Source organism: Atta colombica, unplaced genomic scaffold, assembly GCF_001594045.1.
Source record: "Atta colombica isolate Treedump-2 unplaced genomic scaffold, Acol1.0 scaffold48, whole genome shotgun sequence".
NCBI lineage: Eukaryota > Metazoa > Arthropoda > Insecta > Hymenoptera > Formicidae > Atta > Atta colombica.
The window spans coordinates 195150-221398 of record NW_017259537.1 but is presented as its reverse complement, the minus strand read 5'-3'; the positions used below and the strand labels follow the sequence as shown (position 1 = coordinate 221398).

At 33.1% G+C, this 26249-nt stretch overlaps 1 long non-coding RNA gene across 1 annotated transcript; it reads right to left on the bottom strand.

Moving 5' to 3' along the window:
* Nucleotides 1-2767: 2767 nt before the first annotated feature.
* On the bottom strand, nucleotides 2768-4306 carry LOC108691626. The gene is made up of 3 exons (XR_001931929.1): nucleotides 3086-4306; nucleotides 2959-3014; nucleotides 2768-2895 (listed from the first exon to the last, which is right to left on the bottom strand). It is a non-coding gene; the product is annotated as an uncharacterized LOC108691626 (long non-coding RNA).
* Between the last annotated feature and the right edge of the window lie 21943 nt (nucleotides 4307-26249).

Here is a 26249-nt window from a genome sequence, read left to right as displayed (position 1 = left end):
CTGCTGATCAACTGTGAAGTGTGATCAACCAACGAAGATGTTCCTCGTGCCTCAGGGTATCACTCTTATCCAAAGGAAAAAAACATCCTTTGATTCGCGTGGCTAGAGCTATTAGTTTCATTAAGTTTCATACATGTTGCACTGCATTGCACACAATGTTCTAGGCTTTAAGGTGCGATTACATGTACGGTACTAATGATGGAGTATTTCCCATGAGGCGTATTTGCCGCGTATCGCATAACCAATCAAAAGCAATCCGCTGTTTTTGGCATTTTGTTTTTCGCCAAAAGCAGGTACGAATTCTATTTTTGGCATATTACGCGATATTATCAATGTAGGTGTTCATATGTGTCAGTGTATTCTCTCTTCACCTCATCAAATCGTCCAATCGTTAATTCCATATTTAATTCCATAATTAAATCGTTCTTAGGTTCAATCGTGGTCTGTTTATATCAGTACAAATTCAAGAAATGATGAATACATCCAATTTTAAATATATATTAATTGATATATGAATATTATTATATTGTAGACCTCGCGCCTAACATAGAGTATGTTTATATTTATGTAATAACTTTCCTGAAGAGTAACAAGTTATTAATTTTTCAAATTAGTTATAAGGGAACGTTTAAGCCTCGACATGTATTCGTTAATAATTGTAAAATTGTAATTTTTAATATATGATTTTGCAAATGACATCTTGCGTTGTAGCTGTATGCTCATTTCTATTTATATTTATTTATCATTGAGCCTTCTCACTTTGCTTAACGGTTTATTCTTTATAATATTATAATTATTTGTTAGCATAAACATTTTGCGAGGTTCAAAAGAATCCTTTTTCATAATTATATTTTTTCTAGCAACTCAAGTACGGATACTATGGATGACTACTGAATATGATGACTATGAATATTGTTTGTCAAAATTTATGGGAACACCGGTGTTTTGCGAGTTATGATAAGAGAGAAAATCTAATTAATGTTGATCAAAACTTAATTGCTGTACAAAATTTTTTTTATAATGCTTATTAAAATGTGCCTTGAATAAAGTAATATTTAAAAGTCTGCCTTGCAGTAAAAACCGTGCAAAAAATATACAGAGCTGCAGTAATCGCAACCATCAATCCAGTCTAATATATCAGCTCAATCTAACATTGATGAACATCTAATAATGGCTATCATGGAAAGACCATCATTATTTGATCATAGAATTGATGTGCGAGCGATCAAAATTGAAAATGCGTTATGGGAAAAAATTAGAAATATTCTTGGTGATATATTATAAACATACATTTTTTAAAATAAATTTTCCAATGCTGTTATCAATAGAAGCTATGGCTTTAGTAACAACTTTCCCAGTCATATTTCACAATGTCTTCATAATAAGATTAAATTTTGTATGCCTATTCTACAGGTATTATATCAATTGAAGATTGCAAAAAAAGTGAAAATATCATCGTGACTGCTATGTGAGAGAAAAAAGATGAAAACATATGTTCCTTCTAGCGCATTACCATCAAATTTTAAAAGTTCTTATTGATATTGAATTAATTTTGAATTAATAAAGCCTTTGGATGATACTCTTCAAATAGAATCGTAAGTCATTTAAGGAATGAACAAATTTATACTATATCGTATATTTTCTCACAATAATTAATATTTTTTTACAGAACAATAAGTTATCAATAGAATTACAGCCTACTGCTTCTGAGGAAAGATATTTCTGGATATTTATCTGCTGGTGAGAATGTAATGTCGCCTGATTTTTAAAATCCTGTAGGAAGTGATGATATCATGTTTCGATTGCCAACTCTACTTCTAAATCGTCCTTCTCTTGTGATCATTTCTAATTATAAACTGAAAATGATCAGAAAATGATCAATTATCCGCTGTAGCATCATCTTTATTGAACGTCTTAAATATGCCCATTCCAAATCGATGCAATAGATGGATTTCTCAAAGTATTAGGAAAAGTTTTATGGCGACTGCCATATGAGAAATGCACTAGATTACAATTAAAATTACTTACAATGGCTGTAAATGAGGAGTTGGAATAAATTAAACGTTATCTTTAAATATTTATAAGGAATATATTATTATATATAAGGAATGTATTATTATATGTATTATTATATGTATTATTAAAAAATAAAATTATTCGAATATTAATAAATAAATTTTGCATGATATATTATAACAGTTTATTTCTAAAAATCGTTTTGAAACTTTTTCTCATTGCCATGCAACTATGACCTTCAAGATGTGCAGCAAATGTATTTCTTATTACACTTGCACCTTGCGAATGAAAATTGGTTCCACATTTCCTGAATCTATAACGCCTGTATAAACATTACAATTATGTAAGTGCATTGTAGAATAAACTCGCAAATTTCTGCAACTGATTTTTGCAGCTTACATTTAATTAGAAAATTGTGTAAACAGCATATTGCTTGTATAATTTTTTTGCAAGTAGAAGTAGATGCTATAATTGATTTTTTAAAGATTTTTCATCTCGCTGCTAATATTCCAAAAGCATTTTCTATAACATGTTTTACTTGACTAAATCTGTAGTTAAACATTTTCTCGTTTCATTGAGTTGTTGACTTCAGAGACAGTTGCATCATGTACGTTTTTAAAAGGGAAAAGCTTCATCTGCCACAATCATGTATGGTAAAACAAGTCCATTATTTCCAATAACATTTGGTGATATTCTTATTAAATTTTCTTCCAATGCTTTATACAAGTTGCTGTTTCTAAACACTCCACCATCACTTTGACATTCTTCAGCTCCGATGTCTAAGAAAATAAAGCAATACTCTGCATCACAAACAGCGAGCAAATTTAAACTGTATGGTATGATTTATAATTATAATATGTTGAGCTACTGTGTGGAGGCCTGTAACAAGAAAAATGTTTTCTAAAATTATTTTTAAATAAAATTTTGAAAAATTAAAAATACCTGAATCATAACGTGTTTTCTATCCACAGCGTCTATGCAGTTAGGAAAGTTCCTAACTGATTTTCAAATTTCATTTGTTAGCAATTTTCTTCCAAATATCTTCATTGAATGATAGACTAAATTTTACCTTTTAACACCGTCCAGATTGCTTCACAAGTTTCTGACATAATTTTGGAAATGATTATGTTCAGCTCGGTGATTTCATGCTATTACCAGAAGCTAAATAGCGCAAACAAATTTCCAAACGTGTGTTTTCAGATATTGGCATTCGAATACATATTTTCTGCTTTGTTATAAGTAGTTCCACCAAATTTAATTCTTGGTATATTTTCATGTTCATATGAAAGTAATTAAAAAATTGACTAGCAATTGTGGAATTGTTATACTTTTACAAAATTCTTTTACAAGATTATCACTTGCTCCTTGAAGTAATTGATTTTCATAAGAAAATACTGAACCCAAAATTTATGTACAGCTGATCATTGATTTCACTTATTCTTTTTTATTAATAACCAAATCAAGTTATTAATTTTCGCAATTTTAAATGTGCAGCTGAACCATCAACAGTGTTTGAATTCCTTTTGCTGACGAAGTGCACAAATCATTTGAATTCGTATTTGACGATATAAATGTGTAATCAGATTGTAGAACAGATTTTTCTTTAATTAATACCTATCTCTCGGAGTAAATCTTATAGAAGTTAATACGACTATTTGTAGAGATGTATGTGTACGCGAATTTTCTCTCCTGTCTCATGGTGCGTTTTTATAAATAGCGTAACCAATGAATTTGGCTTTCCATTATAGAACTCTAGAAGAATATAGAAATATGATTGATTTTCACGTATACGCAAACTATCTTTTACGCGCCATGGGACAGTAGATCTATTTACGCATAGCAAAAAAAGCGGATTGCTTCTAATTGGTTACGCGGTTACGCGATACGCGGCAAATACGTCTCATGAGACTCCAGCATAACTAAGGTAATTATAGGAATCGCACATGCCGTGCCACTTGCTTCTTTTCTATTGCGTATAGCGCGGTAAGTGACACAGGCCAGTGACACAGTATATACAGTATATACAGTAGCGCAACTCTTCTGATTATGGCTGGTAAAATGGAGTGCGCATACGTGAAATAAGTAAATTGCCCCCGTTTCTTTTCCTCCTTTTTTTATTTTCTCTCTCCTCTCTCTCTCTCTCTCTGTCTCTCTCACTCTATTTAAGTAAGCGTTTCAATATTTCACTTAAATATTTTGTTTTTTAAGCATACGTGGTTCAAACTAGAAATTTAGAGAGAAGTATTACGTGTATTGTCCATTTGGTGAAATGTTGTGTGAGAAATCTCGAGAGATTGATCTAATTTTTGTGAAAAAGTGATAAAGTGAAAAAGTGAACAAAAATAATAGAAAACCAAGCAAGATTTCTTTTTATAGTAATTATTTAGAATAGCATACCTCACCTAAAATCTTAATAAAAATATACTCATTCGACGATCATTCAAAATGAAAAAATCTGGAAAAAAAATGCAATAGTCGATCTCGTGAATCGAGATATTAAGCGTTAAAGTTTGAAATTTTAGGTTAAGATATCTGTCATTCCGACTCCCTGCAGCGCTACGATAAGTAAGATCTGTTCTTTTTCGAAGAATTCTGAAATAGTGCAATAAATTAGAGTGAGTTTGGAGCACTTTCATTTGATTAGTCTATATTTTAGGACATAATGGAATATACCAATCAAATGAAAAAGTTCACTAAGCGGTCAGTAAGGTTGTCGTTTTGGAATACATACTTCTCTGCTGTAGACTGATTTAGGATCAATGCGATATTACAAACGCTTTGAAATGTTTTTTAATTGGTCAGTTTGTAAAATTCTTTCTTCTAATTGATTCAAATGCTTCAAAATATTTGTAGCAAGATTTTAACCATGTCTTAATTATAATAAGTAAAATGGCATATTCAGTAGAGCAACTGAATAAAAATCCTTGGCTTGCTGTCCAAGATGTAATTGGACATTCAAAATTATGACCAAAGTTTATCCGAAAATTGTTCTAGGATCGCAACTTAAATGATTCTCGTAAATTTCTCTTTTGTAAATGCAATATCGGAAAATTTTTTTCACACGACAGCTTATCCTTTACATTAAAAAAAGCGTATACAAAAGATCGGAAAACGCGCGATTCATTACAGGTTTAATTATTTAAATCATGAGGTAATATCTTTAATTTTAATTAATGAATTAAATAATCCATAATGAAATATTTGTAACATTTTGTAAAATTTTAATCCATATAAGAAAAATCAAAAAGGTATATATTTTAAATAATAAGCTCTATTCTATGCTTTAAAAACATAAAAGCACTATTTTAAAAACAACAATTCACTGTTTTAAAAATGACAATTCACTACTTTAAAAAAATTCTTTGCTTTAAAAACAATTCACTGCTCTAAAAACAACAATTCACTGCTTTAAAAATAATTCACTGCCTTAAAGATAATTCACTGCTTAAAGAATAATTTATTGCTTCAAAAACAACAATTCTTTAAAACACTGCTTTAAAAATACAAATTCATACTAATGCAAAGAATTTGTATGTTTTTATATTTTTATATTTTTATATTGTTGTTTTTAAGACAATGAATTGTTTTTAAAACAATGAATTATTTTTAAAGTAGTGAATCGTTTTTAAAGCGCTCAAAGTGCTCCGAACTACAACTGTCTCACTTTAATTTATTGCACTATTTCAGAATTCTTCGAAAAAGAACAGATCTTACGTATACGTAGCGCTGCAGCGAATCGGAATGGCAGATATCTTAACTTCTAAAATCTCGAACTTTGACATTTAATATCTCGGTTCAACCGCCACATTTTGATTCTTTTATTTTGAATGAAAACGCGTCGAATGAATGTAGTGTTTCATTAAGATTTTAGGTGGGGTATGTTATTCTAAATAATTACTATATTTTCATAGATATACAATTCATGATATTTCTTTATACAAATATACATTTTTAAGTTAATTTAATATTTTTCCAATTTTTCTATATTTTTTCTTTATTTTTCAATATATTACAATTCATTTTTATTAATTTTCATAAAGTTTAAATTATTTCATTGCAATATTAGGTTTATTTGCGTCGCATGCTTTAATATGCTCCAATATGTTCTTGCAATAATACTTATTCACTTCAATGAATTTGTTGGATTGCGATGTGAATAAATTTAGTGAATTTTGCAAGGAATTTTGATAGAGGAAAAAGGATGAAAAGAGAAAGAAGTTTAGTTAAGTAGTTAGTTAGGTAGTAATCATGGCAATGCTAGGTACTTAGTACCTAGCTAGAAATAACTTAGTTATTTCAATGCATGCGCATTCCATTTTGGCCAACTAACATCAAAAGTGCCGACAGAGAGTCGCGCTACTGTGCCAGTAACAAATTCATATTACTAAGCACTTTTTTAATAGAATTAATTGATTTATACGTAATTATTAAGTAAATTCGTTGAAAAAATAAGAGTGTTAATGAAATGTGCATAAAAATAAGTTAATATTTAAAAAAATTAATATTTAAAAAAATTTATATTAAAGTTTATTTGTCACTAGTCCGTGCCGCTCAGAGTGCGATTACATGTAGCACGATCGCGGTACAGAAATTAATTAGGTAACTAGGTAATAGGAATCGCGCAAACCATGCCGCTTGTTTTTTTTCCTCTATTGACTCTTACACACTGGATGCGGAAACGCTTGTCACGCGACAAAATGTGATGCGGTAGTCAATAAGCTTACAGTTTCTAATGTGTTCATTGATTGCCGCGTCTCATTTTGTCGCGCGGTAAGCGGCACGAATTAGTGATAAATAAACTTTAATATGAATTTTTTAAATAAGTGATTGTGATTCGTCCATTTCTTACAGCTTAAGGCTTAAAAATCTATTAAATCTAGGTTTAAAAATTTATAGATTTGGGATAAGGGCTGTCGTACACAAAATTTCTGTAACAGTAACCTTAAGACGTGAACTTAAACTAATAATCAGGATATCGTTTTAGATTTATGTACTCTAACGGAAATAGAAATAGTAGTAAAATTATTCATGAGGCAAATTTCCGCAACTGCCTTATTGCGAGGTTATAGGATAAGTTTACTGTTATTCCATTTCCGTTAAACGACATAAAACAATATCCTGATTAGTTCATCGGCTTAGTTTACGTCTTACGGTCTCTGTTGTGGAATTTTGTGCGACCCTAAACGAATGTAGGGTGTGTCTTAAGCCCGTATTAGACTACTGACTGCAAGTCGACCCGACTGCCAATTCTGACTGCCGATTAATAATGATCAATCACATTAAATCAATCTTATTGTGATTGGTCCATTATGGGTCGGCAGTTAGGATCCTATGACGCGTATTGTTGTATGCGCGTATTCGGGAATCGAAGGATCTAATCAATCACTAACGATCTGCTGTTTTACGTACGCGATAATTGTATCGTTAATGTCTCATAGAGCGGTTCATGTGTAAGCGGTTTAACGGATCGCCATTCACAGAATTTGCAAATTTTGCAAACAGATCTAATAGAATGATTTTGTGATTGGCGATCCGCTAATCCGCTTAAGGTTAATCCGCGTAAAGTTTGTATTCACGAAAGAAATTGATCCGAGATCTCGTACAGAGAATTCTCTTATCTCGAATGATTCTATAATGTCGATTTAACTAAATCACTGGTCAACTATTCTTTTACAATCGGCAGTGTTAAATATTTGCATCAATCTAATCTAAGTGAATTAACATCGGAGTTTTATATTCAAAATAAAAGTGATTTTATTATCAAATATAAATTCTATTAATGTAATAAGATACAATGTTTAATTGAATAATCAATGAACTCTAGAATGAATAATAGATATAGCAAACTCCGAGATACGACATGAAACAATATTGATTTTTAGATCTGATATCAAGTTTTGTAATAATAAACTTAAACAATAATACAATAGAAAGTCTTATCAATATCTTATTAGTAATTATTCTAATTATATCTCTAATTATATGCATGATGAGCTCATCAAAGTCCTACGAAAAAAAGGGAAGATCACTGAAAGACGACCTTCTATCTTTTTTATTTATTCGCGCATGCGTATACAGATTAATTCGATCGCAATTACTGTTCTATAGGCAGTGGTTGATTTTTTTACCGCTTTATATTTATTGAAGGTTCTTATTGTGAAATTTTCTAACGTCATCAAATAAATATTTATTTTAACAGAAGCGTAGTAAATTATTTATTTACATAAGCATTTGTGTAACGTGTAAGATTTCTTCATTTAGAAAACATAAAATATAATAGAATACAAATTTCCAATGACAGTGTGTTCTAGTGGATCATACTATTGGATTGTTCGGAAAGTTTGCCGATTTTTGGTAGATGGCATAAGGACAGGTCTGAATATATCAGAAACGAAAACAAATGACACGCGTACATATCGTAAAAGACGGTACTTCAAGCATACTTGGAAAAAAATTTGGTTGCGATACGTTTGGATACGTTAATTTTTGTTAGTTTTATACGCCTTTGAATATGGAAGAAAACAAAATGCATTTTAAGCATTTAATGCTTTTCTTTTACCGGAAAGGCAAAAATGCCACACAAGCAGCAAACAAGATAAGCGCTGTTTATGGCGAAGGTGCTGTAGCTGAAAGAACTACGTGGAAGTGGTTTGCTAGGTTTAAAGCTGGTGATTTCAACCTTGAAGATCAAGAACGCCCGGGTAGGCCCTCCACCACAGATGAAGATTAGATTAAAATACAGATCGAGAATAATCCACGCTATACAACACGTAAATTGACAGAAATGTTGAATATGTAAAAATCCACGAGCATTTTGTGAAGCTTGCCTACATAAACCGTTTTAATGTATAGGTTCCCCACGATTTAACAGAGAAAAATCTGATGGATCGCATTTCCATTTGCGACTCTATAAACGTAATGAGGAGACACCATTTTTGAAGCAAGTAGTGACGGGCGATGAAAAATGGAATTTATAATAATGTTGAGCGAAAAAGATCTCGGGGAAAGCAGAATGAACCACCTTTAGCCATCCCAAAAGCCGATCTTCGTCCAAAGAAGATCGTGCTCTGTGTCTGGTGGGATTGGAAAGGGATCCTGTATTATGAGCTTTTACCAAACAACGAGACGATAAATTCAGAGAAGTATTGTTCCCAATTAGACGAATTGAAGACAGCAATTGAACAAAAACGTCCAGAAATAGCGAATCGGAAGGGCGTCGTGTTTCATCAAGACAATGCGCGGCCTCATGTGTCTTTGATAAAACTCGACAAAAGTTGTTGGAGCTCGATTGGGATGGTCTACCCCATCCACCATATTCACCAGATCTCGCGCCCTCTGATTTTCACCTATTTCGATCATTACAAAATTCCTTTAATGGAAAAAGCTTCAACTCTTCGAAGTAAAACACTTAGAAAAGCTGAAAAATCTGAGAAATTCTGGAAGGACGGAATTTTCAAGTTGCCTGAAAGATGGAGAAAGATGTAGAACAGAATGGCACCTATATAATTTAATAAATGTATAAAATTTAAATCTTCTGCGTTTCAATTTTCCTTCAAAATCGGCACGAACTTTCCGGATAACCCAATATATAATAATCACCGTTCGATATGGTCAAAGCTGGATCTCAATGCCTAATAATATTTATATATAAATGTACATTTATTAGTTTATGTTAAAGACATGATTAAAATTCATGATTTATATCCGAAAATAACATGCAGTTTTAAAATTAACTGATAAATGTAACTTTACATATAAATATTATTAGGCAGCGAAATCTTGCAGTTTTGAGCTTATCAAGCAGTGATTAAAATATAAATATTTACTTTTTTATTTTTTAGATACATTTGATTATTATTAATTTTAATTATTATTATTATTATTATTATTTTGATTATTATTGATTTTTTTATTACTAATTTTTTTAGTAGCTTCTATTGTTAAAAGCTGTTTTATTATTTTTTTAATCTGACATATTTTTCGGCATATTTTAAACATTCTCTCTCTGATGATAATAAAATGTAAAGCTAGTATTAATAAAACATTAATTGGAGTGTAAAGGAAATGTAAGGAGAGAATAACAGAAACATAAATAAAACAGAAAGAAAATTGGAATATGGAACGTAAAGAAAGCGTCAACTAAATATTAAAGAAACATAAATAAAAGTATAGATAAGTTCTTCGACAAACACGAGAATGTTCGTTGAATATTAACAGAGCGTTAGGCAATCTAGAAAACGTAAATAGAGCATCATCGAGTTCTTAGAATGTGAATGAAATGTAATCGAGGTCCTTGATAAGCAAATGATATTTTAAAATAATATATTTCATTTATTCGGTAAATATCTAAAAAAAAGTGCTATCTTCTTGGAGCCCTAGGAGCTTACTTCAAAAAATTATTTCATTAGAACACAACTGAAAAATCTTTCAATGCTACGTCTTTTATCTGAGTCTGTGCGATATTTTAAATTTGAGAAGTTAATTCTCGCTAAGTCCCTCTGGTAGCAGTGTTACTCACGTATTACTCAACAGCGCTTTGTTTATGTTCGCTGTATAATTCAATGATGCTTTGTTTTAAAATAAATTTTTTATCTCTATATCCTAGAAACGTACACAAAGTGAATGTATTTAAATCCGTGTATTTTTTGTCGAATGTTTAGGAAGCGTAGACGAAGTACTAATGAATGAAGTGTTTAGGAAGTGTATCAGTACCCAGCAAATGAGAATGGATTAAAATGGATTGAAATTTTTTTCTATCCAAATGCGTATTTTAAATAGCAAATACTTTTTTGGATTTAATTGAATTCAATTGGATTTAATTAGATTTAATTAGATTCAATTGGATGCAATTGGATTGAAAAACTGCATTTCCTATTCGAAATTTTGAACAGTATTCACACTTGTGTTTGTGTACGCAGAAAAAGCTAATATTATTTTTAGATTGAAAGACATAGAGATATACTCCATGTAATTCTTATAAACGAATAAAAATGCATTCAGAATTGAAAAATATTTTAACATTCGTGAATCAATATTTTTGAAAATTTGAATCAAATGTCTTTTCAATCCTGAATGCATTTTTATTCATTTATAGGAATGGCATGGAGCATATCTTTATGCCTTTCAATCTAGAAATAATATTAGCATTTTCTGTGTGCATCGTGAATACTACTCAATTTAGAATTGTGAATAGAAAGTACAGTTTTTTCAATTCAGTTAAATTAAAAAATAATATCAGTAATTTCTGTGCAACGTGAATACTGCTCACTTCAATATTCTGATTATGAAATGCAATTTTTCAATCTAATTGAATAAAAAAAGTTTTTATTTAAAAATGGACCATAAATGTTACTTAAATTATTCAAAATTTTAAGTAAGAAATTTTTTATTTTAATCCAACTAAAAAAATTGTTCAAAAAAATTGTAACGTAAAAATAATTGAGCCATGTTCTTTTGTTTCTCTTTAATTAGAAGTAAAATAAATCACTGACAAGATAGCAGACAAATTGAATATTTCTGATTTATTTATGTCTATATAATTTGAGAATCATTTGAGAAAATTTGGGAAAAGCATTTAAACATTTGGGAAATAATTTTTCTTGTAATTAACAAATTTTATCATGCGTCAAATTAGCAGCGATTTTATTTAATGTATTTTATGAATGGAATCGATTAGAAATCATTTGGGGAATATGTCTTCATTATTATTTTCATTTGGGAAAAGTCATTATTTGGTAATTCAATTGATTTACGTATTACGAATGATTTATGAAAACGAACAAAGCCTGTAGTATGAGTGTAGTAGATACAGTATTGTACAAAATGAATATAGTAAACCTAAAAAATCGTCAAAACCAATTAAGCCCGCATCTAATTATGTGTAATAAGAAATTATATACAGTAAGAAATCAACTTAATCATAAACTTAATTATATTCGACTAATTTTCTTTATTTTCAACTGTGATTGGTCAATTCCTTATGGCTTAAGGTTTCTACATTTATTGTACCATCTGAGTGAAGTTTGAGAACGCAGTCTAACATTGGAGTATTCGAATTTCTGAGTAAACTTTGAACGTAAAAATATATAATGAAGAAGAAAATTTGTTAGTAGGTGTTATTTTCTTAATTTGTAAATATTTGTAAATATTATTATTATTTAAATACACTTCAAGAGGAAAAATTTTAATATTCATTCTTTATTTTTGTTATTTTTCAGTAAAGACGAATAGAAGTTTTATGTACTAACAAATTTTCTTCTTCATTGTATATTTTTATGTTTAAAGTTTATTATTACTTCGAACTTTTTTATTACTCCGAAATCCGAATATTCCAATGTTAGACTGCGTTCTCAAACTTCACTCGGATGGTACAATAAATGTAGAAAGCCTTAAGGAATTAACCAATCATAATTGAAAGTGAAAAAAATTAGTCGAATATAATTATAATTAAGTTGATTTCTTACTGCACATAATTTTTTACTACGCATAATTAGATCCGGGCTTAATTGGTTAATTTTTGACGATTTCAGGTTTACTATGTTCATTGTACTATACCTACACTCATACTACACTCGGGCTTCGTTTTCGTAATGTGTAAATCAATTGAATTACCAAAGTGACTTTCCCTAAAATAAATATGAAAGAAATGAAAGTAATAATGAAAACGTCTTCCCCAAATAATTTCTAATCGATTCCATTCATAAAACACATTAAATAAAATCGCTGTCTGCTAACTTGATGCATGATAAAATTTGTTAATTTCAAGAAAAATATTATTTCTCAAATGTTTAAATGCTTTTCCCAAATTTCCTCAAATGATTCTTAAATTATATAGACATAAATAAATCAGAAATATTCAATTTGTCTGCTATTTTGTCAGTGGTGTAAATCGATGTGAACACTCGCAGATCAAGAGTGCGTTCGGGGAAACACTATTCGCGCTATGGATGCAAACGCTACCAACGCTATTCTTAGAGCCAATAGCGCAATAGCGTTAATAAGCTCCACGAACAATTCTAGCGTAGCGTTGGTAGTATTTAACTAGAAAGATATATTTGTTGAGATTAAGTTAATGTAGAGGATTCTGTTTTCAATTACCACCCAAACTTTTCCCTATAATTAAAATTTTTAAGATATTGTTTTGTAAAGTATTTATAACGTAAATTTTTTATTTTCTCGTAGTCAATAATAGAATCTCAATTGCATCTCTATGATAACTTTTGCCGCTAGGCCGAAATGAACAATGTAAACTAGATCAAAAAATTAATAGTTACACTAAATAAATTAATTAGATAAAAGGAAGAACTTTTGAGTGTCTATTGTCAATTTCAGAAGAAGAAATATATCTATATCTAATAAAGACCTTAAGCATCTACAGCGAAACATCCTGCCGCGTTATACCGCAATAGTAATTTTTTTCCGTACACAGGAATTAAAAATTGCCAATAACAAGATACTTCTGACTTTCACATTTTGATAATGAAATCAAATACATAAATTGAACTTCGCAGAAATTTTGAAAAATTGAAGATGATTTACACAAGCAAGAATTAAACTTCAACTTAGTAGCAAGCAGAGATTAAAATTGAGATTGCATTCATTATGAAAATTTGATATTTACACATTACGTATATACGTTTACTCTACGAAATTCTAAAAGGGAAAAGTTTGATGGCACTCGAGAACAGAATCTCCTCAAACATTAATCTAACTTTGACGAATGTTAAATGCTATCAACGCTACGCTAGTCATTCACGTCATTCATGAATCTGTAAACGCTAATGCTACCAATACACTACCAATACATAAGGAATAGCATTGATAGCGCGCAGTTGTGATGTAATACGTTACCATTAATGACGTCATGTTCGTGTTAGCGCTTATTTATGCAGCTCCGCGAACAGTTTATAGCGCTAAATAGCGCTATATATAATATATATAATAACGTCTCCTCGAATGCACCTGTAGTGTATTAGTAGCGTTAACATTTGCATAATCCATGAACGACCCTAGCGTAGTGTTGGCAGTGTTTAACATTTGTCAAGATTAGATTAATGTTTGAGAGGATTCTGTTTTCGAGTGGCACCAAACTTTTCTCTCTTTAGAATTTCATAGAGTAAACGTACGTACATCACATGTGAATTTTCAATTTTATCGTAATGAACGCAATTTCAATTTTAATCTCTGCAATTGATTGCTTGCTACTAGGAGTGAACTGCTACTGGAGTGAACATAATTTTTGCTTGTGTAAATATCATCTTTAATTTTTCAAAGTTTCTGCGAAGTTTACTTGTGTATTTGATTTCATTACAAATGTGAAAGTCGGAGATATCTATTGTTACTGGCGATTTTTAATTCCCGTATATGGAAAAAAGTTACTGTTAGTAAGTAGGATATTCCGCAGATGCTTAAGATTCTTATTAGACGTATGCTTCTCAAATCGATAATGGATGTTCAAGGACTTTTCCTTTTATCTGATTAATTTTTTCAGTGTAACTATTAATTTTTTTAACTAACATTGTTCCGGCCTAATAGCAAGTCATCATAGAAATTGCAACTGAGATTGCGTTATTCACTACGAGAAAATTAAAAATTTACGTTCCATTTTACAAAACTCTAAAAATTTAAATTACAGAGAAAAGTTTAGTCTGTGATTGAAAACAGAATTCCCTACATTAACTTAACTCGACGAATGTTAAATTTCTCTGGTTAAATGTTATCAACGCTACGCTAGGATCGTTCGCATGGAACTTGCTAACGCTATCACGCTATTGGCTCCACGAACAGCGTTGATAGCATTTGCGTCCATAGCGCGAATAGTGTCTCCCTGAACGAACTTATCTCAGAAGAAATAGCGCGTTGATAGCACGCAGTTGTGACGTAACACACTACTTAGGCTGTTTTTCAGCTAGAGACATTACACTGTGTTCCATTGTGTAAAGTATTTGTTGGAACGCAATTTAGTTTCATAATGTAACACCAGAATCATTGCAGTCTTCCATTCTATTCTATAATTATATTTAGCGTATCAATAATAGATTTATGATTTTTATTTAGACTTAAGTTATAATTTTTTCAGAATTAATGATTTTTGAAAGTTTCATTGCAAAATAAGTATGGCTACCAAAGAGTTGTGTCAAGCATTTCATCATGAACTGCTATCCTCTGTCAAGAATCTACCTGCTGAAGTTGGTCACGACATAATAAAGAAAGTTATGACAGATTCACACCTGACAGATTCAGACCAAAACCTGCTTGAAGTTGCCAGAAGCTTCTTCTCAGAAGGCAAACATCGTACTTTAATATAATTCCAAAAATTATATTAAAGAACCTCCTCCTTGGTGAAACGAATCATGGTCGCAAGCGGTGCATAACAGAAAAATGGCTATCAGGAAACTTATCTCAATACCCACAGAGGAAAATTACCTTAGTTTCTCGCATTGATTGTTTTAAGAAACTCTCAGAACAAAAACGCAAAGAATGGCACAATCTTGTGAACAGCTTTAAAAGCAAAACTCTCACTAGTTAGATTTTGATCCCTAATCAAATGTTTCAAAAGAAAGGCGTCACAGCGATGATAATTCATCTCAGGTCCTCATACAAGCTTAGCATATAAATCATAGAGGCAATCTCCAAGCTATGCGTCCCGTCTTCCTATAATAATTGTCCCCTCTCATAGAAATGAAGCAACCAAAATTCAAACACATATACATGATTAGATCCTTTGACTCTAAAAGAATTTAGGGATGCATTTACATCATTTCGCAAAAACTCCGCTCCAGGATTAGATCAAATCAGGTACAAAATGTTAGAACAATTACCCATAGAGTACAAGACCTATTCACTAATTATGTTCACTGAAATTTTTCTTCAAGAAATCTTTCCAAGCTCGTGGAAGATTTCTTTGGTAGTACTCATACTTAAACCTAGCAATAAAACGATTAGACCTATATCACTAATGTCGTGCGTATGCAAACTCATGGAACAAATTCTTTATCTAAGCTAGGCTAAGCTGGTTCATAGAATCTAGATTTATAGAATCTAGGCCGATCCTATCTGAAGCGCAGGTGGGCTTCAGATCACCCTTTAGAGGCTGCGATAACTTGGCCACTTGATCACAACAATGAGATCTGGATTCCTAAATCAATTGATTACAATCGCAGTATTTCTGGACATTGCAGCATTTGACAACATAGATCCATCCATTCTCTTAGAAGATGATCTGAAGGAAATAGGCAATTCTGCTCACTTTAGAAAATTTGTTGAAAACCTGATCAGTGTGAGATATTTGAACTTCGTAATAGATGGCGAACTTCATGGTCCATATAACACATATAAAAATACGTCTCAGGGATCTATCTTAAGCTCTTTACTATTTGATATATACCTTAGAAATTTAGATCAATAGTTGCATTCCAATACTTGTTCCTTATTTTCTACAATATGCAGACGACATGGTGCTATATTCCATGCATCCAAACAATGCTATTAAATCTAATTACCCTTAAATCCAATTCTCTCTAAACAAAATATATGAGTACTTAAAAATACAGGAATCTGGAGATATCTCCCGTCAAATCCTTTTGGATTGACTTTACACAGAGCAGTCAAGATTTTACCAAAATTATCCATCAATGGGAGTTCCTAGATCCTAGATGCATCGTTTTCTGGGAATCATACTACAATCTGAAAGGCAGGCACCACCTTAGGTACCTAATCGACAAGGGCAGAAAGATCTCTGGCATCATAGCGATTCTGTCGGGCATGGTCTAGGGCTTCCATTCTGGTCTTCTCCTTACTATTTACAGAGCCACATTCCGTGCTGTGGAATACAGATGCCAATTCTTCACCTGGAATTCATCTACCTGATTTCATCAAGTTACAGCGGTTGCAATATAAGGTAATCAGAAAGACAATGGGATATCATCGATACCGATAAATATCATTTCTTTGGCAGAGGACAAAGAAATCAGCCTCAACATTAGACTCAACTTAATTACCTCTAAATTTATTTTCATGGCCAATAAATTTAGCTTATAAATCCTTAGAGGAAATGGAGATTGTAGCCATCCGAAGAAACTGTAAAACTGATGTCATTAAGGGCTCCAGACTCTTCAAATACTTTGTGACTATCCGTTGCGAAAAGAATATAACACACGCTCCATATATTCACCAGCATACTGGCATTCTTATGAAGTCTTCTCTCTCAAAATCGATTATATTAATGATATGTACGATTTCAACAAAAAAGACAATCCCAGTTTAGTAATAGCAGATTTCCATAAGCTTTTTTAATATAGACAAAATGCCATTTTCTTTTACACCGACGGAACGAGGCGCCGTAAGAACAGCTGTTTTCTCACCTAACATGGAAGATCTCTATTAAACATAAAATTACCTGAAATCTCCATTTTCTCAGCTGAATTATGGGCCATATTACAGGCCATTCAGGCAATTGGAGACCTTGATATTACAAAGAGCATTATATTTTCAAACTCAGAAAGCCCTTTGCAGTCCCACAAGAGTGCAGCGTAATTACATAATCTACTACATCAAACAAGTTTATTGCGATGTCATCAAGCAGGGCAAAGAGGTGACGTTCTTCTGAGTCCAGCACATTCCAGTATACCAGGCAACGAACTGATCAAGTTGCTAAATCAGCTGCAGTAGAGAGATACAAATCATTCTTCAAAATTCCTTACGAGGACCTTCTAGCAGTGTCGACTGTCCAAGCGAATAAGCAAACTGAAGAATACATGAAATTTCAACCACTAAGGGCACTCTTTATTATGAACACTTTTATACTTCCAAAAAAACATGTTTCATAAAGCCTCTCTCAAGAGAAAAAATAGTTCTTGTTAATCGTCTAAGATCGAATCATATAAATATTAATGAGAACCTTTACAGAGAATGATATAATCATCAAATGATAGAATCACCGATTTATCCCTGTAGGGATCCCTGCCAAACAATTAATCATCTCCTGTTCCATTGTGAAAAATTTAATCTGAATTCGTCTCCTATTCGTAACTATATTGCTAATAAATTCCCTAATTCCTTTCCGAACCTACTCTCTGCTCTTCATTCCTCTTTCCGACTATGTCGCCTGCTATTGGCTTACATGAAGATCAATTGAGCTTTTTTTTTAGACCTCCTTTGCTCCTCTCCCTTCTCTCTTATGGCGGCTTATTGCTGGGTGGCAGCAGGCATCTGGAAATAGGGAAAGGAGCAATCACTTCGATCGAAACTCTAGACTGGTAACCTCTTCACAATTTATAACTAGTACCGCGGACCTCAGTAGCCTAGTCTCATCCTATGAGATGCCTGGCCAATACACCAAGAAGAAGAAGAAGAAGAAGCTACGATTGCATCGTGCGCTTAGTCTGGCTAAGTCCGCGATCTATACGATAGATGTCCTTATTTAAAGAGTGCATTCGTTTATGCAGTAGATAAATATTTTCTGCTTTCTTATCTGCTAGTGACTATGTCACATGACTTAAATTTAGCGAATGAATCTGAGTGCAAATCCATTATTTAATCAGCTGGATTTGAACATCTTTTGAGAATAGCATAACCTACGAGTTTGTGAGCTTTTATCGAACTTTTATTACAGAAAACAATCGTTCTCTCCTTTTCTTTTCTTCCTTTTCGATCTATTGCGCGATTTATTGGTCTCTCTGAACCTATATTTTCTCCCGCACACGATTTCAGACGGGGAGGGGGGGGGGGGCAATTTCGCAACATTGATCGTTCTAATGTTTCCTTTTCTTTCTCTTCCTCTTCTTTCACTTTTAATTCCTCCTTTGTCTTCTAACACCATAAATTCCAATGATTTCAACTTTCCTGGTATTTCAGAACAAGAACTCCTAAAAAATCTTATTCAAGAAACGGGTATTTACGTCTCGATCACATGTGTCACCAGAAACGCTATTGCGTCATCTCTTGATTTCAATAAGAAACTTATATCTCAATCACTCACAGAGTCTTCAAAAATGCAAATTTCAGAAGTTATAAATACTAGAAAACGAATTGTTTCTAATTTGGTAGACTGCAACGAGGAAACTTCGAGCGCTACACCACCAAAGAAATTGTCAGATATTCCTAACCAATCTATATAATCGGAGCCACCCAGTCAGAAATAATTTCTCGAAAAGATGTCGTTTCGATGTCGAAAATAAAAATCAAAAATTTTCGAAATTTCTATTGATTTCGATGGATTTTTGACTCCAATTAATTTTCGAATTGGAAATAAAATCTTGAATTGCTCTAGTCAGCATAAAAATAAACACTTAGTGCCACTAATGCAATAAGTAAATTCGACAAGTAGTGTTACTAATAGCGTAGTGGTGGAGAAAATTCATTAAAGTTTCATTGCAATTTTATTGAAAATAAGTATTATTGATTAGCATCATATTTCAGAGGATATACGATAAAGTTATAATAAAAAAAATTTATTTTATGAATTCGAGAACTAATTTTATGATGCAACCACGCGCGGTCACCCATCCGAGTCCGAACCTTCACTTATCATACTTCATTTCTGTAATCGTACGGGAACTACTCTTTCGAAGAACCATGAATACTTATATAATGCTAATGAATGTATAATTATAATAACATATCTGTTCAAAAATATTGTGAAAAAGGCGGAACACATAAAAAAAATATAATTAATGTTAAATAATTAATGTTAAATATAGTAATATATTAGATGTACAATTTTGCTTCCGTCGTTTTCCTATAGATGGCTTTAGCGATAAGTGGTGATCGAAATAAATAGATCATAGACGTCATACAATAAACTTGGGCATCTGTCAACATAATCCCATAGAAATATTAGTCGATTTGTGTCTGCATCATAAAGTTATTCTCGATTGATAATGTCAGTTTACGAGCCAAATTCTCGTCATTTGCGGGAGGTTTTAATTTTTTGTTTCAATATGAAGAAATCTGCGGCTGAGGCTCATCGAATGCTCTCAAATACTTATGGTGAGGCCGCTATTAGTGAAAGAACGTGTCGTGAGTGGTTTCAACGCTTTAAGAACGATGATTTTGACGTCCAAGGTCATGCTCTGTACTTGGTGGGACCAGCTCGGCGTAGTGTATTATGAACTGTTAAAATCGACTGAAACAATCACAGGCGATCGGTATCGAACGCAATTGATGCGTTTGAGCCGAGCATTGAAAGACAAACGGCCGCAATACAACGAGAGACACGATAAAGTGATTTTGCAGTATGACAATGCTCGAACCCATGTTGCGAAAGTGGTCAAGACATACTTGGAAACGTTGAAATGGGAAGTCCTACCCCACCCGCCGTATTCTCCAGATGTTGCTCCCTCTGACTTGTTTCGATCAATGGCACACGGCCTGGCTGACCAGCACTTCCGGTCTTATGAAGAAGTAAAAAATTGGATCGATTCGTGGATAGCCTCAAAAGATGACCAGTTTTTTCAACGCGAGATTCGTACGCTACCCGAAAGATGGGAGAAAGTAGTGGCCAGCGATGGACAATACTTTGAATCATGAATGTATAACCAGTTTTTTACAATAAAATCTCGAATTTCGGAAAAAAACGGCGGAAGTTGTACACCTAATATATTAAATAAACTACAAAGTACAAATAAAAGTAATGTTATTCAGCAGGAGGAATAATAAAATAAGATATAAAGAATTACTAGAAGAAAAGATATAGATTTTATCGACAATTGTAAAAAATGTTCCGATTCGTATAAAAAAATTCCACAATTTTCTAAAAAGTTATAAAATTATCTATAAATTCTGAAAATTTTTAAAAATGCTTTTATGATTAGAGCGATATTGCAATTGTCGAAATAAAATTGAAAAAAATTTTGATTTGACCTTTGAAAATATTCAAAATATAAGATTACGTATCACAAATTTATACCAAAAATGTATCAAACTCTTATTGCATTCTCTACATACGTAATTTTTTATCACTCGTTGAAATTTTGATGCAAGTTTCGAATCGACAATTTTTCCATCGAAACAATATCTTTTTGAAGAACTATTTCTGACTGGGCACCTTAATCATGCCAACGTTCTGTAAGTACAGATATTACAAACTTGATGAACGCTTCTCAATCTAAGATTGCCCCGATTCTTTACCGATCTCAAGATAAAAGTATTTATATAGTTACGTGTATTCTACTAATCGCGATAGCTTCATCCATCCTACTTTGATTAGTAGCATCATTGCCAAAGTACACATTCTCGACATTACTGAGATTAAGAAGATTGGCAAAGGAAAAATTTTCGAGGTTACTTCATCCGCCAACGCTGCCAACAGAATTATGGAAAACCCTATCTTCGCTCAACATAATCTTCGTGCTTTCATTCCTGCATACAAAGTTCTCAGGACAGAAGTTATTCAAGATGTTCTAGTTGAAATTGATATCGAAATCATTCGCTCTAACATCGAAGCTTTGTAAAATCCTCGATATTCAAAGACTTAATCGCAGAGTCAACCAGAATGGTAAATCCGAATATATTCCCTCTAAAACCTTATCAAATTTGCAGGTCAAAGATTTCCTTCCAAAGGAGGTCTTCATTTTTAAAAGACAGAAACTTCGCCCATACATTCCTAGGCCTAAAATCTGCTTCTCTTGTTATCGTGTCGGACACGAAGTGTCATAGTCAGAATATGCAAAAGCGAACTTAGATGTCTCAACTGTGGCAGCAAAAAACATGCTAAAAACGAATCTTGTGTAAGTGCATCAACTGTCAGGGTAACTATAGTGCCATCTTTAAAGCATGTCCTCTCATTCTTAATCACGAACGTATTATTGGCCTGGCGACTACTGAAAACATTCCTTTGACGTTAGGAAAATTGTAACTCACCTAACTCGAATTGCGATCTTAACTCAGGTAATTTCCCTTCGCTTTGAAAACAAAGTCACGTAGATAACCTCGCTAATTTTGAATCTTACAACCCTTATGACTTGTTATATAATAATGCATCGCTTAATTCTTTCAGATCTTATGCCGATGCTGTTAACTCTCAAATGAATCTCCCCCAAAGGACCTACATAGTAATTCTTCGAACAAGCGCCCATCCACACAATTTACCAAATATATCTTCTTCTTCAAATAACTTCAAATAGCAGGGGCTCAATTTCGCTCTCCTGGCTTCGATATTGAAGCGCATCACAACGCTCTTTGGGAGCCTAATGATAAGCCCTCGCAATTCTTCAGCAATGGAGTTTCCCTCCAGAACACTTCCCCTTCTTCTAGCAATTCCCCTTCCTCAGCAAACTTTTTCACCTCTCTCTTCTTTAATAATATTCTTCACTTAATTGAACTCATTAATTTTTTGCAAACGAACGACGCAGCTAAAATTATTAGTACTATCCTTTCACTCATCTCGAATGTCACTCCTCAGCCCTCCCCTCCTATTCTCCTCATCATTCCAATATACCTTTAAATTTTAATCATAATGTTCGTCATTACTCTGATAACTTCTCGTCTAATCACGTTTCTCCTTCTATGCCTATCGAAGAAGATTTTATCGAAGACAATTTTCTAGATCACTCTCAGAATCTTTCTTACGTTTTCTCTCTCCGATAACTTCGGTTCCTCCTTATTCTAACAAACACCCCCGCAGTAACTTTAGTAACTTTTTTAAAGATCTCAAACTATTAGTGAAATTGCAGGGGGAGCTAGATGCAACCTGGCCTCTCTCCAATCCATTTCCCACAATTTGACATCATTGTTTGCAGAAATCTCCGATCAAACCTGATAACATCTTTAACATTCGAGACTTCATAGCCATTAGATTAGACATTTCTCAACCTGGAGATAGAGGCGTCTGTATCCTAATAAAAAAAAATCTTATTTTTAATCTTCCTTCTTTTTCCCATCCTTTTGTAGAATTCATTGTCATTAAACTTCTTTCTCCTAAGGATCCTATTATTATTGTTAATATCTACAGACACTCAGGTCAAAACACTCCCTCGTTCTTATTCAGACCTCACTAATCAATTTAAAAAATTTAAGTTATTCTTTATTGTTTGTTGGAGACCTCATGCTCATCACTACGAATGAGGATGTATCAACACATCAACTTTAAGTATCAAGCTTTTCAAAGCTATCACAACTTAATTATTCTCAACAAAACTTCCACCTTCGTTCATTCCTCATCCCACTCTGTTATTAATATTGATCTTGTTATTGCATCTTCTCCTTATGTAAAACTCAAGTCGAAACAGATATTTATGGCAGTCGATCATCGTCCGGTTATTACGGAATTTCAATTTTTCACTTCAATACTCACTTAAATTTTGCTACAAACTTTCTCTAAAATCACACGATCTAAATAATCTCTATTTTTAAATCTAACGTTTCAGACGCCCTTTCGTTTATGGACGCTTCTCCCATAGCCCGTTATAATAAATTTTCCTCATTCATTCTCGAATCTGCTAGAAATTTTGTCCCTGTTAACAAAAGGCTTCCGAGCAGTCAGATTTATTCAAGCTAACCTGATCCCCCTAATGGAACAACGTATATTCCCAAGCCGTTGATCAACGTGTCTTCAAGGATTCTCAAACATCTTTCTTCGGAAACTTACCTTTTCAAAACCGCAGAGAATGCTCTCAAATCTTAATTCACAATAAACGCACTAACTAGCATAACCTAGTGAGTGGTTTCGGTGACCGCACCCTATCCGCACAGATCTGGTCTTTCATAAAGAGTTTCAAACGTAATAAACACAAAGTCTCTAGTAACGATCTGAAATTTCAGCAAAGTTCTTATGACGCGATCTTTAAACTATGTCCTCCTTCCTTTCCACAATTTTACAAAGTCCATAGAAGTCATAGAAGGACGCCCAGAATCCGGACATTTTTTTCCAGCTCAATGAGCCTTTCATCCTCGATCTTATAAGAGCCTTATTCTTATCTTTTGTCCTCTTCTCCTGGACTTGACTAAATTGATTACTCCATCATTCTCAATCTATCCTCTGAATAGACTTTCTCCTGGGAATTTTCAATGATATCTTTGCTCTCGGTTGTCTTTCCTGACTCCCTTGTCCTCATTCTTAAACCTGATATCTCATCAGTTAGACCTATCTCTTGTTTTACCAAACTTATGGAACGTTTAATATACTTAGATTTGTGGTATATCGAATCTCGCTCCATTCTCCCACAAACTCAGTTAGGATTTAGATCATTTAGATCTTGCGCGGATAACACACTTACCAACGTTAGATCTGGTTTTTGAACCATTCTTCCACTGTGGCAATTTTCATTGACATTGTGAGCGCCTTCGACAATATTGATCCACATATACTTGTTAATGATCTTCTTGATATAGATATTCCAGCTTACATCAGAAAATTTATCGAGAATTTCATTGGCAGACGATTTAAGCTTTATGATCAACAGTACGTTGGTAGACCTCTTTAATTCATTTAAAGACACTCCACAGGGTTCTACTCCCCCTTCTATTTAATATCTACCTTAAGGACATGTCCTCTCAGATACACACTAATGCTAATTTACTACAATGTGCCAATGATGCTGTCCTCTACTCTACGTAATGAAATGTCAATGACGCTATCAAATTTGTTCAACACTCGTTTAATAATATTTACGCATATCTAAGAAGCAGAGGTCTGAATATCTCTCCCACAAAATCCAAGTGGATCATTTTTAGCCAGAATAAGAACATTTCTCCTATTGGGAGTACAAATTAATTCGGTCCGTTTCCCTAAAGATAGCTCCAGCTGTTGTGAATGGTTCATAGTGACAGCTGATTTTGGTGGTTTCAGAGAGGTTAAACATCTGCTAATAATGTTCAGTTTATTCAATTTCAATAATATTCAGTTTCGTTTTGAGTTTCATACAAAAACTTTGATTTTTACTGTGTTTGAAATGTCGAATTTTGTGTTAACCAAATAGCATTTGCGGGAGGTTTTGATTTTCTGCTTTAATTGGAAGAAAAGTGCGGCTGAAGCCCATCGAATGCTTGTCGAAGTTTATGGCACACTGCTCCAACTGATAAATCATGTAGGGAATGGTTTCGACGTTTCAAGGATGGAGATTTCAGCGTTGAAAACAAACCTCGCTCTGGACAGCCAAAAAAATTCGAAGACAAAGAATTAGAGGCATTACTCGAAGAAGATCAGCAATTAGTAATCAGAAGGAGCAATGTCCGAAGAATACAGCGGGTGCGGTAAAACATCCCATTTGAGCGTTTACAAATATTTTTTACGACTTTAGCGACATGAGGCCGAGCGTTGTCTTGAAGAAGAATAACTTTATCATGTCTTTGCTCGTATTCCGACCGTTTTTCTCTCAATGCACGGTTCAAACAAATCAATTGTAGCTGATACCGATCGCCCATAATGAAATCGCAGCTCATAGTAAACAAGATCCTTTTGGTCCCACTAGATACAGAGCATGAATGTTCTTCGAACCATGAATGTTCAGCCGTGTTGATGTTGAGGTCGATGGCAACGATTGACCGGGTTTAGCATAGTATTTTTTCTTCTTGGGGTTGTTGTAGAATATCCACTTCTCGTCTCCAGTCACAATCCGATGCAAAAAAACCTTTTCTCTGTTGTCTTTGGATCAGCTGTTCGCAAGTGAAAAATCATCTTTCAACGTCTCTCGGTTTCAGTTCATAAAGCACCCAATTTCCTTGTTTTTGAATCATTCCCATGGCTCTCAATCGTACAGAAATGGCTTGTTGAGTTACCTCCAATGATTCTGCAAGCTCCTCTTGTGTTTGACTCTGATCTTCTTCGAGTAATGCTTCTAATTCTTTGTCTTCAAATTTTGTTGGCTGTCCAAAGCGAGGCTTGTCTTCAACATTGAAATCTCCATTCTTGAAATGTCGAAACCATTCCCTACATAATTTTTCAGTTGGAGCAATGTCACCATAACTTCGACAAACATTCAATGGGCTTCAGCCGCATTTTTCTTCCAATTAAAGCAGAAAATCAAAACCTCCCGCAAATGCTACTTGGTTAACACAAAATTCGATATTTCAAACACAGTAAAAATCAAGGTTTATATGAAACTCAAAGCGATATAAACTGATTATTATTAGCAGATGTTTAATCTCTCTGAAATCGCCAAAATCAGCTGTCACTATGAACCATTCACAACAGTTGGAGCTATCTTTAGGAAAACGGACCGAACTAATTTGTACTCCCAAGTGTAGTGTATTAATTACACTACACTTTGCTCGTTTTTTTTAAAAAAACCTTGATA